At 42.7% G+C, this 19,291-nt stretch overlaps 1 long non-coding RNA gene across 2 annotated transcripts; it reads right to left on the reverse strand.

Annotated features, from left to right (window-relative positions):
• Nucleotides 1–555: 555 nt before the first annotated feature.
• LOC102549787 (uncharacterized) lies at nucleotides 556–18,810 on the reverse strand. Of its 2 annotated transcripts, none has more exons than XR_015641187.1 (4): nucleotides 18,674–18,810; nucleotides 10,170–10,400; nucleotides 6,428–6,528; nucleotides 556–5,837 (listed from the first exon to the last, which is right to left on the reverse strand). It is a non-coding gene; the product is annotated as an uncharacterized LOC102549787 (long non-coding RNA). The 2 variants fall into 2 exon arrangements; XR_015641188.1 differs by having other exon boundaries at nucleotides 4,020–5,832.
• Nucleotides 18,811–19,291: the final 481 nt, after the last annotated feature.

Here is a 19,291-nt window from a genome sequence, read left to right on the forward strand (position 1 = left end):
CCCCAGGGACCACACCTCTCATACCTCCCCAAAAGGCACCAATGGGGAACGTTTTTTTCACCGAGGCAACGGTGGTTGCCTCAAAAGACGGTGGTTGCCTCAAAAGACGTCACTGAAGCTGGTCAGCTAGTTCTGAACACACAACACATGCATTTTGCCACAGTGTAACTGGACATCCGTGCTGAGATGCCAGACTATTATTGGTTATCAACTGCAGTATTTTTACTGTCCATGGAACTCTTCCTGCTCTCATAGAAACATAATGGTTTCACTAAGGAAAGCAAAGAATTTTTGTATTTTCTCTTTCTCATGTAAACATCAAATTAGTATCCTTTTGGATCCAATTGTGTTACCACGTTTGATTTTCGGAATTTCTGCTTGACTGAATGCCTTGACTTTCCTGAGAAGGAAGTGAGTAAATGAATTTGGGTTTGCGGTTAGGGAAGAATTCCAACAAATTCCGAAATAGTCTTATACAATTGCCCTTTGTACAATGTTTTCACGTGAAGTGGTGTTCTCAGCATTAATAATAATAAAACCAAAATACCCACCAACTGCAGCACTGAATATGTTTTATGTCTTGCGGTATCAAATATCCAGCCAAGATTTAGTTCTTTATTTAAAAATAAACAGGCATAACTACTCATTAGCATGCAGATTTGCGTTCATTGTAAGTAAATGATAAAATTATATGTGTAACAAAGAAGTATCCTAAGAAAAATTTATTTATGATTTGTTACCAGTGAATGTTTTATTCGTATAGATAGACACAAGTCATGTAAAATTTTCTTGGGCAGCAAGGGACCCTGAAATGACTCAGACCTTATAATCTGTGTTTAGTCCCCTGAGCACACACCTGGAAGGGGAAAGCCAACACCTCCACTTGTGTCATGACATTCACACATGCTCTTTCTCCCTCTCCCTGCCTCAAATACATAAGACATTTAAAGACAATTTTAAAAGAAGAGACTGGGGAGGTAGCTCCGTGGCTAAGAGCATTTGTTCTATAATCATGGCCACTTGAGTTCAAATTCCCCAACAGCCATGTAAAAGGCCAGGTGTGACCATGCAAGCTTCTAACCCCAGCACTGGGAGGCAGAGATGGGTGATCTTTCCAGAAGCTCCCTGGCCAACCACCGTAGCCATAACAGTGCACTCCCAGCTCAGTGAGAGAGCATCTCAAGGTGACAAGGAAGGATAGATGACAGCATATGACATCCTGCTTTGGCTGCAACATGTGCACACGTAGACTGGTGTTATCTGCATATTCATGTGCACTCAAACCCACCCCAGTGTCTGTCTGTCTATCTGTCTCCCTCTCCCTCTCCCTCTCCCTCTCCCTCTCTCTCTCTCTCTATCTCTCTCTCTCTCTCACACACACACACACACACACACACACACACACACACACACCCCACTCCTCTCCCCCAATCACATAGAAAAAGGGCTAATAAGTAGGAACAGCTTAAGAGGTCTTAGTTAAGCAAACTTCGCTCCTGCCCTCTCTCGTGTGGGGGTCTGGTCAGCCGATGCCACCCTGGGCTCCTGTTCAGCTTCCCTGTCTGTCCTCCACGTGCTGTCCCATTGCCCTTCATGGCAATGGAAAATGAAGCAAGCATCCTTCTGACTGAGTGGCAGGGAGAACCGGTGTCATTAAGCCTTGTGTGTGGATGCTTTCAAACTCCTTCACTCAGTGTCCTGGCTAGTTTGATGTCAACTTGACACAAGCTAAAGTCATGAGAGAGGAGGGAGCTTCAACTGAGAAAATGTCTGTATAAGAGCTGACTGGAAGGCATTTTCTTAATTAGTGATCAGTTGGGGAGGGCCCAGACCATTGTAGGTGATATCAGCCCTAGACTAGTGGTGCTGGGTTCTATAAGAAAGCGGGCTGAGCAAAACCTGGCAAGCCAGTAACCAGCACCTCACTTCCCAATGGCCTTGGTCTCAGCTCCTGCCTCCAGGTTCCTGCCCAGCTTGAGTTCCTTCCCCCACTACTTTCGATGGTGAACTGTTATGTGGAACTTTGAGCAAAATAAACTCGTCCCTCTCCCAATTGCTTTTGGTCATGATGTTTCGTCACAGCAATAGTAACTCTGACCAAGACACCCAGTCACTCTTTCCTGTGCTTGCTGCAAACCACACAGCATTTGTCCCCACGTCACTCAAGAGTCAGATTCTCCTGCAGACCTCTGGGATGAGTATCAGCAAGGGTTCAGCTTCCCCCAGGCCAATCCAAAATCACACAGAGAAGGAACAGCAAAGCTGAGAGAATCTTCGAGGTGCCCCAGGAGCTACATTGCAATTTATCTTCTTTCTGCCCTGATTCAAATTTAAGAGTCACCAGAGCATTATTAAGGAAACATAAAATACACACAAGATCTGTGCATGAGAAAAACCCTGCAGGGAACGGTCCAAAATGTTGGCTGAGGTTGTTTAGGGCCGTAGACCTTTATAAAAGCAATTAAAAAAAAAAAAACAAAACATGGAGGCACTGGAGGTTTATGGTTTGCTTGGCCTCCCTGAGAGACAGGGTGGGGGCACAGAATCACTTGATTTGCTTTTTAAATATCACAAATTTATTTTAATGGGCCTAAAAATAATTCTGGGGGAAAAATATCGAGTGTGTTATTTCTTGAGCACTATTTGAAATACTAATGAGCTATTTTAAAACTAACCAATGGGATTAAACTTTGATATGGCACTCCGGTGTGAGTAGAAGGCAGTTCCATTAGCCCCACTTCAGAAGATGAGGACGAACACTATCCTCCCACTCTGTCGAGTTAAGGTACCAATTAAGTAGTCAGGTGATTTCCCTAAGTCGTGTAGAGCGGGTAGTTTTAGATGGACAAGAAGATTACTGGAAGTGGACTCAGAATTCTAGTTGACTTTAAATGTCACTGAATGCCTGTTTCTAGTTTTTCCAGGCCTAGTACATTCTAATTACCTGAAATTCCTTTGAACCTGGCTAATTAGGATAATGCCATCCCACCGCCCGAGGCAAACGGTAAGGTGAGGTAGCCAGACAGGTACGAATTTAACCAGAACAAGCTCCACCATGCCAAAGACCTTTTTCCCCTTTAACCAGAAGGATGTGTCTTTCTACATGTGCAAAGGAAGCATACTTTTAACATGACGATGTTTGAGATGCTTCAAGAGAGAAATGGAATAGTGCTTTCTCTAAACATTTAGGGGTGGAATTAAACGGAGGACATTTGTTTACGGCCTCGGGTTCCCACTCCGATCCCAAGACCCATGAAAATTTGATCACTGTAAGTTCCCAAACTTAAGCTCAAGGGGTCCAAAAAGACGCGTTCATGGATTTACAGGTGGTCTTCAGAGGAGTGAGAGCTGTGGCTCAGTAGTAGAGCACCGGTCTAACTTGCATCAAGCTGTGGGTTCAAACCCCAGCATAACCTCGGGGCAAAAGACTATACCTGAAAAGCCAGTGCTGACCTGGTAAGGTGTCAGCCACAAGCATTAACCAGAAGCTCAACTTCATCACTTGTAAAGTGGAAAATTGTCTATCTCTTGTATATACTGGGCTATTAGAAGCAGAACAACATAGGTAGCAGACAGTGTCATCCACATATGTAACAGATTTGCTGAGCAGGCAACGGAGGACACGATTTTCTAGTAAGGTTTAGAGGATTGAAGTATGTCACATAGGAGAAGGATATAACTGTTAAAATTACTCGCTATGCAGCAGCATAAAAATCTATGGATTGGTCTCTTAAAAGTCATATAATTTGTTATCTACACTGCCATTGAGTGTCCTGCCTCTAAAAAAGTCATTATTTTTAGTACTTTTCGTTCCATGCATTTTGAACATGGTTACAGGTTTAACAACCAGTATGTGGCTATATTCAACTTTTTTATCATCTGAGTTCCATACATGTTGTTAATTTTCGTGGGTTTATATTTAAAATTATCCTTTGGATAATATTAAGTATTTTTAGTGCTATTTTCTGTCTAAATGAACCTGGGGTGATTAGCGTAAGAATGTTTTTGACACCTTAGTTATAAGTTAAAGTCTCTCATCATTAAACTTGTTTACTTATATGGATTACAGTTTGGGGGTTATTCTTTTGACATGCTAATATAAGTGCCTGTTACTGTATTTCATCTTTTTATAAATAACATAAACAGTAGTTAATATCCATTCAGTTGTTACTATAGTGATAAGGTCTTCAAAAGATCATTTCACTTGCAAGAGTGAAATATGTATATTTATGTATATGTGTGTACATATGTGCATCTATGTATATATATGTGTGTGTGCATGTGTGTATATTCATGTATGTATATCTGTATTTATGCCTATGTGTGTATATATACGTATGAATGTGTCTGTCTGTATATGTATGAATATGTGTGTCTGTATATGTGTGTGTATGTGTATGTATTTGTCTATGTATGTGTATATATAAGTAAATATATGTGAGTGTGTGAGTGTATGTGTGTGAATGTGTGTGTGACTGTGAGTGTGTGTATGTGTGTGTGTATGTATGTGTGACTGTGTGTGTGTGAATGTATGTGTGTGAGTATGTGTGTATATGTGTATATTCATGTATGTATATCTGTATTTAAGCCTATGTGTAAATATATGTATACATATGAATGTGTTTGTCTGTATATGTATGAATATGTATGTCTGTATATGTATGTGTATGTGTGTGTGCTTATGCCTATGTATGTGTATATATAAGTATATATGTGAGTGTGTGTGTGAGTGTGTATTGTGTGAGTGTGTGTGTGAGTGTGTGTGAGAGTGTGTGTATGTGTGTGTGAGTGTGTATGAGTGTGGGTGTGTATGAGTGTGTGTGTGTGTGTGTGTGTGTGTGTGTGTGTGTTTTAAAGGTAGGGTCTAACTGTGTAGCCCAGGTTGGTCTCTAGCTATACCCTCCTTAGAGCTGGGATTACAAACATGTGCCACTGTGCCCAGCTGGAAGGAATAGTTCATAAAGAGCAAATTATAAGGAGATAAGCCTTAAAGTATAAATCCTATGGTTTTCCAAACCTTCTCTTTAGCCTATAAATATATGTTACAACATCTATGATGTGAATCTACACTGGATGCTCAAATTAAAAGAAATCTTTTACAATTACAAAGAACCGTGTGGAGAATGCAAGGCCCTTCCTGCCAGCTCTGCTCAGCCACACAGCAACATGGAAGGCCACAAGAGGAAGAGCCTGCCTCTCTCTGGACACCAGCTCCAAGCAAACGGGGAGGCGATGACATCCTAGAGGATGACATCATAGAAGACATGAATAAGGGGTTTCTTCGCTGCTGATTGTGACTTTGTTTTGTCCCAGACAGGATCATGTAGCTCAGAGTAGCTTCTAGCTTGCCATTCCTCCCCAACAGCTGGACTTATAGGTATGTATCAATGTGACTGGGGAAATAAAAACTTGTTCTGATGATTTAAAAGGGGGAGTGGGTATGGAGAACAACAATAAAAAAAGAAAATTCAAAACAAATATAAACAGACTTACACGCACAGATAAAGCCAAGCGATTGCTGGCTTTTCTGACATTCTTATCTGGTTTGGGTAATACTGGTCTTAAGGATTAGCCAGGAAGCAGTCCCCTTTTTGGTATTTTCTAGAAGTTGGTGTGAACCTCCTCCTCCTGGTGAGATCCTAAGTCCTTCTGTACCAAGGCTTGACTCACATCTTCTCACCACAACAGCGGCGTCCTGCCTGTGCACAGACAAGGGTCCAGAGCATCGACTTCTGCATCAGCACACAGACACCTCCCTTCCCATGTCGAGCTGCTAAACCACGCTTCTCCGTCTGATGCTTTTCCCCTCTGTTAATTCCAAGCTGGAGAGATCTAAACTTCGAATTCATAAGATTTGGGATATAAATTTGTATCCGATTAATTGATTAAAAGAAGACTTTTAAAAATATAATTCTGTCACATACACAGAGCTGTAGAAAATGCTCAGGCTCCTTGTTCCCACACTTAAAGGACCTGAGTCCTGAATCTCGAACTCCAAAGTTTCTATTGCCTCCTAAACAAACTGTGCCAAAGGCTGGTGATCAATTATGTAACACGTGGGCATCTGGGCACTTCCTCTTTGAGTCTCGGTAGGGGTATGCAGACAAACACATGCAGATATGAACAGAGCGCATAGCTCGATCAGGAGGCCTGGAGATGAGCAAGGAAGATGGCTGCCCTAACGAGGGGTTTTTCTAGTGGCATTAGATTTTACTATCTAATTACTAACACATGAGCCACACATGTTAGCCACTTCAGACCCTTGGGTTTAGGTAGCCTTTTATCTCAAAAAAACAAGCAAAAGAGGAAAGGAAATAGCTCCCCACACATTAGCAAATAGCACCAAACTAATCCCTGAAGCACACAGAACAGACTTTAAGATACAGTGCAGTTTTACACTATATACTTATATATTTCATCTTGTTACCTTATGAATGGGTGATGGTTCCTGTTTAGGCCTCCACCCTCCTGACAGAGACTTTGATTCTGCATCCTCTGGGCTTTCTACAGGATGTGCTGACGTCCAGTCTAAAGTCACAAGAGGAAACACAGCATTTGATCATTGCGATGGTCACATGGGTTAAAGGAGCTGCCCTGATTTCTACCAAGGTGGTGAATAGAATCTAATAGCCAATAACGGAGGCTTCCCTTCTTAGTGACAGCCTGGTTTTGTTGTTGTTTGTTTTGTTTGGATTTTTTTTTTTACAGGTCATCCATTCAATATCATGATAGCGGTATTCTTTAGAACTTGAGGCTTGAATGGAATAATCAATGACCATTTTTTGGTATCTGTAGCTTCCTTATCTATACTTTCAGCCAGTTTTCCAATCTTCCCCCTTCATTGTATGCATGTGTGTGTGTGTGCATGTGTGTGTATGCAGATTGTGTGTGTGTGTGTGTATGTGTGTGTATGCAGAGTGTGTGTGTGTGTGTGTGTGTAGTACCAGGGGTTGAAATTAGAGCCTCCACACCTGGGCAAGCACCATCCCTGAGCCGTACTTACTCTGTAATTCAGACAGGCCTTGAGGTTGCAATTGAGAGTGCAGTCCTTGAAGATGTTACAGTAAAATGGAAATAGCTTTAAATACTTACTGATGGCAGAATTGGTAACATGAAAACGGTTGTATTACCAAAAATAACCTGCAGATTCAATGCAATCCCCCAATGATTTCCAATGGCATTCCTTACAGAACTGGGAAAGGGGGCAATCCTTAAACTTAGATTGAAACACAAAAGACCCAAATGACCAAAACAATTGAAAGTAGAAAGGACAATGTTAGAGAGCACATATGTGACCTCAGAACCATGGTGACAAAGGCAGATGGCACTGCCACAAAAACTGGTACATAGACCAATTGAATAGAGTACAGAGCCCAGAAAAAAAAGCTCTCAGACTACAGCCACCTCACTTTTGACTAAACATACATTGGAAAAAAAGACATTCCATTCAACAAATTGTGTTGGGAAAACTGGGTATCCATACACAGAAAATGAAATTAGACGCATACCTCTTAGTGTGAACACAAATCGATGAAGGACATTTCAAAGACCTTAATATAAGACTTGAGATACTGGAATTGGTAGGGGGAAACACTTCACGATATGCATATAGGTACAAACTTTCCAAAAAAGATCTAATACCGCAGGAAATAACCCAAAGAATCAACAAATGGTGTTCCATGGAACTAGAAGATTTCTGAACAGAGTGAAGGAGCGACTTACAGGCTGGGCGGGTGAAAAAAACCAGAAGTGCAGTTAATATCTACACCTATAAAAACGGCAAAAATCAAATACCAAAAGTATAAATCTCCAATCAGTGGACTAAAGAGATGAATAGATGGTTCTCGAAAGAAACACAAATAGACAACGATGTTTTCAAAATGTGCCCAATGTTCTCAGCCATCAGGAGAATGACTTGATTCTACTTTACTCTACTCAGAATAACTGTTATTAAGAAAACAAATGTCAACACCTGCTGAAGAGGATATGGGCAAAAAGGAGGAGGAAGAGGAAGAAGAGGAGGAAGAAGAGGAAGAGGAAGCTGTATTCACTCCTGGAGAGATTATAAATTGGCACAACAATGACAGAAATCAGAAAGGAGATTCCTCACAGAACTAACCTGAGCTACATGTAACCCAGTGTTCTGCTCCTGGTCCATGTACCCAAAGGACTCAAGTCCTGCCACAAAGACGCATGCACAACTGTGTTTATTGCTGCCATATTATTCACAGTAGCTAATAAGTGGAACTAATTTAGATGATCAACACATGTGTGATGGTTCGTATATGCTGGCCCAGGGAGTGGTACTATTAGGTGTGGTCCTTTGGAGTAGATGCGGCCTTGTTGGAGTAGGTGTGTCACTTTGGGTGTGGGCTATAAGAACCTCCCCCCAGCTGTCTGGAAGATAGTCTTCTATTAGCAGCCTTCAGATGAAGATGTAGAACTCTCAGCTCCTCCTGCACCATGCCTGCCTGGATGCTGCCATGTTCCTGCCTTGATAATAATAGACTGAACCTCTGAACCTGTAAGCCAGTCCCAGTTAAATGTTGTCCTCATAAGAGTTGCCTTGGGGGGCTGGGGATTTAGCTCAGTGGTAGAGCGCTTACCTAGGAAGCGCAAGGCCCTGGGTTCGATCCCCAGCTCCGAAAAACAGAACCAAAAAAAAAAAAAAAAAAAAAGAGTTGCCTTGGTCATTGTGTCTGTTCACAGCAGTAAAACCCTAAGACAACATGGCAGGAAGAAGAAAGCATGCTGCACAGACACAAAGGAATTTTATTCATCCACAAAGAAAAATAGAATCATGGCATATGTAGAAACAACCCTGGAGGTAGAGACAGGTGGGTCCTGAGAGCTCCCTGACAGGCAGTCTAGCTCAAACATCGAGATTCTCAAGCTTCAGGCTTAATGAGACACCTTTGACTCTAGGGAATGAGGCAGAGAGTGATAGAGATGTGGTCTACTAACTGGTAGGTCCATTCACACATATCCCAAAAGAGAAATGTAGTAGGCAGACCTCACCTCCATCCTGTCCTTAAATAAATCAAACTTACAGACATGGGAAGTAGACTGCGGCCAGAAGCTAGGCTGGGTTTAGCTAAAGAGGTCTCATTTAACGAATACGGAGTTTCAGTCTTGTAAGATGAAAATATCCAGATCAGTTGTATGACAATGCGAATGTATTTGCCACTGCCTGGATTTACTCTGAAAGATAATTAATGTGGTTGATTTTATGTATTTTTCCCCTACAGTAAACTCAGGCTGCTTCTGTAGCGCTTTGAGAAAATTCAGAGATGTACCAAGCTGTAAGAATAATACAAAAAGCAGGTTGTACCCGAGTTGTTCTGTGTGCCTTGCATCACGATGCTTCAATCATTAACATTTTACCACAACCATGCTTCCGCCATGGGATACTTTTCTATACCACTTGGGATTACACTGCCAATTATTCGCCTCATCCCCAAATACTTCAGAGTGCATTTTCGGCAACAGGTCATTGTTTTAAAATAGCAACTCAATAATCTATTGGAATAGAAATGAGTGCTGATAAAATACTGTTATCTAATCTACAGACCTTATTCAAACTTGGCCAATTTCCTCAATAATGTTCTTTATAACAAAAATAAGATAAAATAGAGGAAGAAATCAATTTGGTCCAGGGGCCATTCCAGGATCACACATAGCCAAATCTCTTCAGCATCTTATAATGTGGAGCGCGCGCGCGCGCGCACACACACACACACACACACACACACACACACACACATATACACACACATACACATACACACACACATACACACACACACACACACATACACACACACACACACACCCTTGATGTTTTTGACAAGTCTAGACTATTTTATAGAATATCTCTCAATTAATGATTAATGTGTATTCATATTCAACTGCACAGTCCTACATGTTTGGCAGGGATACGATGTATTCTCAGTGTACTGAATCAGAGGAGAGAATGCTAGTTTATACCACTGTAGGTGACGGTAACTCAAGGGTTGAGATAGTAGTGTCTAAGCTGTCTTCTCCACTGTAAATCTATTTTCCTCCTTGTCACTACTAAGTACTTTGGGAAAGGGACTTTGAGACTGTATAGATGCTGGTCAAGTGGACCATGCCACCAGACAGAATAACTGGTAAGGATCCAGACTCACCTGGAGATGGACTTTTGGGTATGTAGGCAGACGGTTTTGATTGTATTGATGCCATTGTGTCTGTACTGCTTCCGAGCTGTGGTCCCAGTCTGTGTAAGTGAAGAAAGAAAGCAGAACTTCGACCCTCATTGCATGCCTTGCATACATCTTTCTGCTTCCCGATTGTGGATATGACGTGGCAGCTACTTCAGACTTTCATTCTTCTGCCTTCCTCATCAAGATGGACCGAACCTGTGATTTAGAATAAATTTTTACTTAATTTGATTTTTGACATCACATTTATATTCTCTCTCTCTCTCTCTCTCCCTCTCCCTCTCCCTCTCCCTCTCTCTTTCTCTCCCTCTGTCCCTCTCTCCCTCTCCCTCCTTCCCCCCTTCCCGTGTGTGTGTGTGTGTGTGTGTGTGTGTGTGTGTGTGTGTGTGTGTGGACACACTTGTAGTCTGAGAACAGCCTGTGGACATCTGTTCTCTTTTTCCATCGTGTATATCCTGGGGATCAAACATGAGTTATCAGACTTGCCAGCAAGGGTCTTTACTGTTGGGCTACCTCATTGGCCCTTACGTTGCTGTAGTCAGTGAATTTTATCACAGCAACAAGAAAAGAAACCCTTGTTCAAGATGTCAAGCACCGCCCGCCCCCAGCACTCCATGCTTCCTTGTCTGATTCATTTTCTCCAAAACCCTTCTCGACGTCAGGCACACTGCATAACTTACTTGTGTTACCTGGTTCCTCCCTGTCCTCCAGAGAATACTGGCCCATGTGTCAGGAACTTGGCTTTGCTCCCTGATATATGGGCAAAGCTCCTAGGCGCATGGGAGAGCCTGAGTAATGATGAGCCTATTTGGGACTTCCAGGGCCTCCTTAGGTTCGGGGACATTTGCTATTGCAGGAGGGCACCAAGCATAACCCCGTACTGAATGAAGAAACCAGGGGACCAGTCCAGAGCATTCATACTTGGCTTCCACAGGGTCTTTCCAGCTGGAATCACACAGAACACATTTGGTTTCTCTAGCAATAAGGACGGCCACAATTTTAATGTTGCTTACCAGGGAAGCTCATTAAAGACTGGGGGTGGGGGAGCCCAAAGTTTATACAGAAGTCTGGTCACACAGGCACCTCAGTATGGCACATAGCAAACTTTCAGAGTCCCGGAAGGAAGGCAGGTGTTTGACAGGGACCATATTGTTTGCGTTCACAGCTTAGGCACAGGGAAGTGTTCTAGTCTCCACATCCAAATTCCCAGCATCCAGCCTTGCACGTAGGCCCGTCTAAAGATAGCGCTCTGGCCCTCCACGTTAAGTAGTTTCTGCAAAAGGCGCTAAAAGGATTTGTCACTTTTCAGTTGACAAAAATGAATCATTTTCAGAGCTCAAGAGAAGACCAATTAAGAAAATGTTTCCTTTTTTTACACGTCGGAATCACAGTTTTACATTCTGACCTTAGCCATCCATATCAACACAGTTTACATATTTAATGCAGCTCATCCTGGTGAGAAGACATGGAAAGAGCTTCACACAGTCCTTGGATTCTGGACATGTTAGGATGGGCTACTGAGGGAAATGGGACAGAAGCCACATCTACAGAGTGAGTGCCTACCAGAGAGCTCCCTTGAGAAAGCCATTAGCTCTCTTTATCTCTCCTCCCCTTTTCTTCCTTCCCCCTCCTCTCCCTTTCTCCTCTCTTTCTCTTCTCTGTCCCCCCTTCCCATTGCCTTTCCCTCGTCTTTCCTTTCCTCTTAAAAAGTATCCATGGCCTAGCAAAATATTCTGACTATCCAAGGGACTGCACAAATATTTCTGTAACAGGTAAATAACATGACTGTCAAGGTTTAAAATAATTTTACTTCTAAAGTATCATGGTTAATCTTCACTGTCAACTTGACCGGGTTTAGAATCACCTAAGCAACATGCCTCTGGGCGTGTCTGTGAGGATGCTCCCAGACAGATGTGACTGAGACAGGAAGACCCACCTTGAATGTCAATGGTACACAACAGGCACATTACTAAATTCCATTTACATGAGAAACAAACATGACTTGTGACAGATGCTCACGACGACTCGAAGGCTGATAGAACAGATACTGTGACAAACACGCACATCAAATATTTTTACTGTGCTGTATTTAGGAATGCTGGGGTTGGAAATAAATAGTCGTCACCAGTGATTTTGTTTGCTTAAGATCAGAAGAGAAGAGGAAACCTCAGCATGCACCTAGAAACTTCTTGGAGTTGTGTGAGGCTGGAGGGATGGGAATGCCTAGGCCCACAACACCCAGCCTTGGCTAAAGCAGACGTCTTCGATGTGACAGTACCAAGTCTTCAGGGAGACTTCTCGGGACAGAATTGCCTGGGAACTGAAGCTCAGATCATTTCTCAAGTTATTAGACCAGTGAATGGAAGGCCAGCTTACTGGAGTCTGAAAATAAAACAGTAAGAAAACTTGAAAAGGTTTTAAGTTTTCTCCCTCATTTTTTAAAAAAAAAAGTATAAATATAAAAATATTTATTTTTATTTTATGTTCATGAGTGTTTCTTTGGCATTGTGCCATGTGCTTGCCTGGTACCCTCAAAGGTCAGCAGAGGGTACCAGACTCACTGAAACAGGAGTTATGAGTCAACACGTGCGTGTTGGGAACTGCATTCAGCTCCTAAGAGCAGCCTGTGCTCTCGAGCACTGAGCCACCTCTCCAGCTCTACCTCCTTGTTTAACCTGTGCTCTTGTAGTAACCTTAACACACTCATTGAGCTTCACCAAACCAGACCTAAGTGGAATGGTCTCCTTGCTCTGTCCTTGGATCCTATCTGGAGGGAATTTCTCCTTGTTTCCACAGTAAAAGTTAAACAAATGGGTGGTGATATCCAACTTGTCTTGCACATTCATTTCATCCATGCATAGGAATCTGACCATGGCAGCTTAGCAGAAGGCCTGCTGCTCCCAGCCCTATAGACAGGATGCAAGTTAGTCCTTAGCAAGCATAGTCTAAGTGGCTATAAGCGAAGCTATGGTTTCAAGTTGGAGTAAAGGCCACAGCCAGTCTTTCCACCATGGACAAAATCAGGCTGATACCTATTAGTCTCAGAAGTGGCCAATAGCCTCCAAATCCAGCATGACGTCACCCCTAGGCGACAAGGACTGGTGTGTTTGTTGCCATGGCAACCACCACACATTCCCAGAGTCCATTTTACCTTCATGCTATCTTACCTGTGCTGTGTGGGGTAGTGGGTGTGATTATGTCATGGCCCAAATAAAAGGCAGAGACCCCAGATCCCTCACTACTACTACTACTACTACTACTACTACTACTACTACTACTACTACTACCACCACCACCACCACCGCCACCTCCTCCTCCTCCTCTTCCTCCTCCTTTTCTTTCCCTCCTCCTCCTCTTCCTCCTCCTCCTCTCTCTTTGCCCCCCTTCTTCCTCTTCTCTTCCCCACTTCCCCCCAAGTAAACCCTCTTCTCATGGAACTGTGCTGGCCTGGTGTGATCTGTCTGGATACAAGCTGCTTTCTAACACAACAGTACCTTCCTGCAAATAATTACCCTCATGCACTACTTCATTAATCTGTGTTTATCTAGAGGACACCTGGACCTGGCAGGAGAGCCTTGATCCTTGTCACAGAGAATTCCTCAACCCTATCAGGTATCTGGCATTATGTCTGTGTCTTCTCATGGGATTTCCTTTACTAAGACACAAAGGATTCATCAGGGTTCTATCCTCCTTATCATCCGGTATGGTTCTTATTTAACCAAAGAAAGTTAACACCTAAAGATACTTAAATGAACTGGGTAGAATGAAGGAGAGACTCGCTTGTTAGGTAGTACTGTTTTCAAATGGCCAGCAATAAAATGAAGACTTTATTTTGTGTGGAGAGGAACTGTAAGGCTTACCAGATGATATGGAAAATCACAAAAAGCTGGTGAGGAACACTGCCAGCATCTGGTGTCAAAACTGTATCCCTGTGAGAGCAGACTCTGACCACAGAGCCGAGGCCAAACACACAGAGAGACACTGGGAGTCAGACCATGCCTCATGAGTAACAAGTGGTTTGTCATTTGCTATTCCAGATGCCTGGTGAGTATCTGTGAATGGAGGTCAGAGGGGAATGACTGCCGTCAAGGCTGCTACTTTCTACCAACAGTACAGAAAAAAGAAACAGAAATAAGTAAGGTGCACTTCTAGCATCCGGATACTTGTACCACAAGTTCCAACCAACAGTAGTTGTTAGGCGAGTAATTGTTATAATTAGTAGTTTTCCTGGGCAGACGTGAACTCTTTTTTAGGGCACCAAGGATAGATCAGTGATTCCATCCAAGTCTAGCTGAGCGAACCAAAGAGTTCATTGAGGTCACTAAGGATTTTGGATGTGCTCAAAACAGCTGAATCACTAAACCGTCATGAAGGATGACTTCCCTCAGCTGTGTTGGTGGAGTCCTGCACTTACCCTTCCCCTCTCCATAGACTACATCAGCTCCTAAGACCACATGTAGCTGAGGCACAACTACATATAGCTTGGGGGTGGGGCACAAAAGTAGTGTCTGGCATCTCAGGTGAGGGTCTGATAGCTATCTGCATCTTCTTCTGTTATGAAGAATTGTCCTCAAGTCCTACCTTAAGCATTCTAGTAGGTACTCAGAGATGGTCTGTCTAGAATGGTGATTAATGGCTCTCAGAAGGGAGCATTTTAAAGAGGAACTATTTGGCATTTTGTGACCAATGATGACTAAAGAAAGATTTTCTTCTGCCTCTCCCAGCACTGACATGGAAAGTATTATGATGGTCAATAAAAAAGTGCTGTGATTTTGTTTTTGCTGAAACTCATGATGAATTATGTTTGCCAATATAGCACTGTTAGTTGATGGTGAACCTTCATAAAGGATGAATGGCTTTCTCAGGAGACTAGATTATGTCTCTGGGAAATGAATTTATACTCAAAGGAACAGGTTGCTGTGCTGTAGGTCAGCTCCTTGTCTCCTCTTACTCTTCTGCACATACCCACTGCCACCCTCACAGATGATTCATCCATCCATCCATCCTTCATGTGATAGGGGGCTTGCCAGGTACAGCTTGAACATCCCAACCTCCAGAATTATAAACCAAAATAAACTTCTTCTCTTTGCAAATTATTCAGTCTCAGGTGTTCCATTTTAGCATCAGAAAATACTAAGACACTTATATGTAATTCATTAACCGAGTCAGTAACAACTTAAAGGTATCTAATGCACAGGTAGGAATGTTTACTTCATTAAACAACACTGATATATCTGTCATAGCCACATATACGTTAGTGTCAGAGATGCATTTTAATAAATTCATTACCAAGCAATTTTGTTACTAGGAAGACACCATTAAGAGAACGTATACAAGTTAATACAGATAAAATGTCATCTTCATTGACTGCTTATCACCATATGGTACATCACTATATATTTGACATAGAAAACACACTCAGGAAAACTTGATGCCAAATTTTTCAAAATAAGCCCAAAGCTAATTTTGAATGCTTAAACTTTACCCGGATTTTAAATGTTTATTTTATATTTGGGGGAGTTGGGGAGATGGCTCATTGGGCAAAGTGCTTGCCATTCAAACACAGAAGGATCTAAGTTCAGATTCTCATCACCCACCCCAAAGCCAAGCACAGTGGTGTGTGTTTGTAACTCCAGTGAAAGGGCAGAGACAGATGGATCTCCGGGACTTGTGGAACAGTTAGTCTACCCAAATGAGTGAGCCTGAGACTCATTGAGAGACTGTGCTTCAAAAATAAGGTAGAGAATCATAGGGGAGACACCTGGTTCTGATCTCTGGCCTTCAAATATACATACCTGGCATGCGCACTTGTGTACACACCATGTTACATGATGCTATTCTGCATGCTAACTTTTAGCTTGTTCCACCTTAAACATCACCAGTAATACATTAGACTGAAAAAGGAAGCAATTCAGTTTTATTTTTGGTTGCAAGCCTAGCTTTTAACAGCTAAGCCATCTCTCCAGCCCACAATTCAATTTTAAGGAAACAGTCCAGTGTTCTAATTTAGTATAAAAAATTTAAAGGGAAGAGGTATTGATGATTTAAAATGTTTCATTACTTGTTCTTATAAACCTTATGGTTTTCTAACTAGATGCTAAGACACAATTGCTAAAGACATCATACACATTGACTGTGGGACACAGAGAAATCAAGCTAGAACTGACCAAGAAACATCCTCCCTGCTGGCTAGTTTCATACTGATGGAAGGTAAAGTATAGTCCACTGGGAGAGAAAAGACATCAGTGATTTTCTCAAGGGCTGCTAGAATGCCAACCTGCCAGGCGAGATGTGCCCACTGGTGTGATAGTGGCATGATTGTCATGGGGGTAAACAAACACATTCTGATTGAATTTGAGGTCTGCCCCCAAAGAAGAAGAATTCATGTCTGACTCTGTACACCTTGTCTAAACCCCATGGCTGGAGAGACCATAGGACTTAGGGTTTAGCTCACTACTACTGTTTTGCTAAGTGGACATGCTGTCAAATTGTCTTCTGAATAGTTTAAGTTTATACCCATAGATTAGTGATGCTTATCATCCTTAGCCAGAGATGCTTCTTTTTTTGCAGTGGGCCATGATTAATATAGTGACTTAAAACTAGTCAAAAGGTTAAGAATAAATAACCATGAATGCTTATCCCTAAATGCAACATTTGGATCAAGCTCTGCTCTTCCAGGCTCCGGCACGATTGAGGACGAAGGAGCAGAAAGAACTAAGAGGTAGAAGTTGGGGGAGAGGGCTGGGGTCTAGAAACAATATGGCTGTTATACTTGCAAACTCACCACAGCTGTGGTTGCATGTACAAGGTCAAGACAGTCAACATGCCAGTGTGGCTAGAGAAGGGGTTCATGAGGAGCCTCACCCTGCACCGAGAAGTTATTGGCAACTGATGGCTGCTGGGGATGTGGCCATGGGTAGGATGTCTAATGTTACTGGATGGTCCCATATTTATATACATTTAAGAAGCATTGGTTCAAATCAGGGATTTTTCTTTTCTTTAAGAAGACAAGAAGTTAGGAGGCAGATGCATAGAGGAGTTGAGGACTGGGCCACCGGAGAGTAGAAAGAGGGGTGTGGATATGATCAAAACATATAGAATGTATGTATGAAGTCCTCAGATATGTTAAACGGGAGAAAGGCAGCTGAACACTGGTGTGAACACAAGCTAATCTCATGTTCTCTGCTCCTGACTGTGGAAGTAAGGGATCCAAGCACTTCAAGTTCATGCTTCCCCACCATGATGGACTGCTGAAATGGGAGCCAGAAGAAACCACCTGTTCCTTTAAAGAAAGCCACTGTTTTACAAACTCTAAAATCTTACACAACACCAATAGTCAAGCCTCCTCTGTACCAAACAGAACTTGATTTAATATCCTTCCCTTCAGCATCCCACGTTGGTATAAGAAACAATGGCACCTGTATTAGTTTCATCGTTCTCCTTAAGGTAGCCCAGGCTGACCCTGAACTCAATATGTATGTAGCCCAGGAGAAACCTTGAATTTATGGTACTCATCCTGCCTCAACCGCCAGAGTGTCAGGATTACAGGTGTGAGACACCAAACTCCACTTAGCATTCTATTTTTAAAAATCTCTGAAGGTTAAAATAAAGTTAAGCAACTTCTCCCAAGAAGCTTCCCATAGCAGTGTGGAAACTCAACTTTTAGATCTTATTGTTGCAGTTATCAGAGGCAGCAGAACCTGAGCAGGGACAAGTCTTACACTAAAGGTTCCTGAGGCTGGAGAGATGACTAAGTAATGACCAGTACTTGCTTTTGCAGAGGACCTGAATCCCCTCCCCAAGATCCACATCAGGTGACTCACAACTGCCTCTAACTTTGCAGCTCCAAGGAACTGGACACCGTCTTCTGGCCCTCATGGGCACCCACTACACAAAAGTGTTCATGTGCACACACACACACACACACACACACACACACACAGAGAGAGAGAGAGAGAGAGAGAGAGAGAGAGAGAGAGAGGAAGTATAAAAATATATCTGTAAATATTTTGTCACCGTCTATATCTCAAGACCTTTAACTTGTCAGGTTAGGCTTGGCAACCTTTCAGCCTGACCTCGGAAGCAGCTGTGCTCCTGGAGCCTTTAATCAAGTACAGGCTGACTCCATTCTTGTCAAACGGAACTCAGCAAGTAGAGAGCATCGATCGGCCTTGATTTGGTCAGAATGTTCCAGCGTGACTATGGCCCCTCTTCAGAGTTTTGAGCAAATTAGAGTTGAGTACTTGTGGGAAATACACAGGCATCATTACTTCCCAAAACATTCCGCCCTGAACTTTTGCCTTAAAATTATGAAGGAAGGATAGGCAAGTGGTACATTTGAGCAAGCCAGGAAGACAGACAGCAGGGTCTTCTTTCTATTGGCTTTCTAGAACATGGAACCATGTCAAAAACCATCTAAACAGTGTCCTTCCTCGATGAACGTGGGGGACCGTCCCCTCTTACTTTCTTACCAGATCAGACAGCTTGCAGGGAGGATGGTGGTCTTAGGCTTTTCGAGCTGCGGCTGCTGTTGGCAGAAGGGGAACAGCTGGAGCCAGCACCTGTTTCCCATCCCAGGCTCTCATAATACGCTCACAATTTTGGAATTGAAAACATTCCTCAGTGCAACTCGTGCATGCAAATAACCTTATCTTTTAATGCTCTGTATATCTTTCCTTCCAAATGTTTATTTCTCGTGATAAACATAGAAGAACTCTAACAGAGCACAAGGAAGATATAAGAACAGAGGTAGGGCAGTATAACTGAACCGTGGGGGATCTTGTTTTGTTTTCCTTCAGAGACAGGGCCTCATCTGAAGTCTAGGGTTTCCCATAACTCTCTGTGGAACTCAGTCTGCCCTCAGATTATCAATCCTCCTGCCTCAGGCTCTCAAGGGCTGAGATTGTAGGCATAAGTCACATGCCCAGCTTAAACTATGTGGTGTCAGTAAGTATAACCAAGAAATCTTATCCATTCTGACCTAAAGTTTTAGCTTGGGTAGTTGAACGAGTTTCTATAGCTATACCATGTTACTAAAGCCCTTGACTGCCTCCCTAGCCACCACAGGCAGACTTGGAAGAAGCTAGCTA

Source organism: Rattus norvegicus, chromosome 17 (assembly GCF_021556685.1).
Source record: "Rattus norvegicus strain SHRSP/BbbUtx chromosome 17, alternate assembly SHRSP_T2T, whole genome shotgun sequence".
Lineage (NCBI taxonomy): Eukaryota > Metazoa > Chordata > Mammalia > Rodentia > Muridae > Rattus > Rattus norvegicus.